The sequence below is a fragment of the Egretta garzetta genome, unplaced genomic scaffold (genome assembly GCF_000687185.1).
Source record: "Egretta garzetta isolate BGI_Z169 unplaced genomic scaffold, ASM68718v1 scaffold152, whole genome shotgun sequence".
Lineage (NCBI taxonomy): Eukaryota > Metazoa > Chordata > Aves > Pelecaniformes > Ardeidae > Egretta > Egretta garzetta.
The window spans coordinates 1,207,769-1,208,234 of NW_009259037.1; the positions used below are offsets into that span (position 1 = coordinate 1,207,769).

Consider the following 466-nt stretch of genomic DNA (forward strand, 5'->3'; position numbering starts at 1 on the left):
GGTCGTGCTCTGCGCCCTGGTCACAGATGATAGGACGAGGGGGAATGGTTTGAAGCTGTGCCAGGGCAGGTTTAGGTTAGATATTAGGAAAAACTTCTTCACTGAAAGGGTTGTCAGGCTCTGGAATGGGCTGCCCAGGGAGGTGGTAGAGTCCCCATCCTTGGAGGTATTTAAAAGAAGGAGAGATGAGATGCTTAGGGACATGGTTTAGTGGTCGGGTGGCAAGGTTAGGTTAAAGGTTGGACTCGATGATCTTAAAGGTCTTTTCCAACCAAAGCGATTCTATGATTCTATGTATGAGGCTACACTGCATAATGAAACTAGAATTGACCATTCTGACTCTGTTCTGCCTCAAATACAGCATACAGTTTTGGGCACCTCACTACAAGAAGGACGTTGCGTTGCTGGAGTGTGTCCAGAGAAGGGCAGCGGAGCTGGGGAGGGGTCTGGAGCCCCAGGCTGCTGG

The 466-nt window shown here is 50.0% G+C and overlaps 1 protein-coding gene across 3 annotated transcripts in view; it reads right to left on the reverse strand.

Annotated features, from left to right (window-relative positions):
* Positions 1 to 466, reverse strand: part of PTPRE (protein tyrosine phosphatase receptor type E) — a 59,431-nt gene that overhangs the window by 4,992 nt on the left and 53,973 nt on the right. The window lies entirely within an intron of this gene.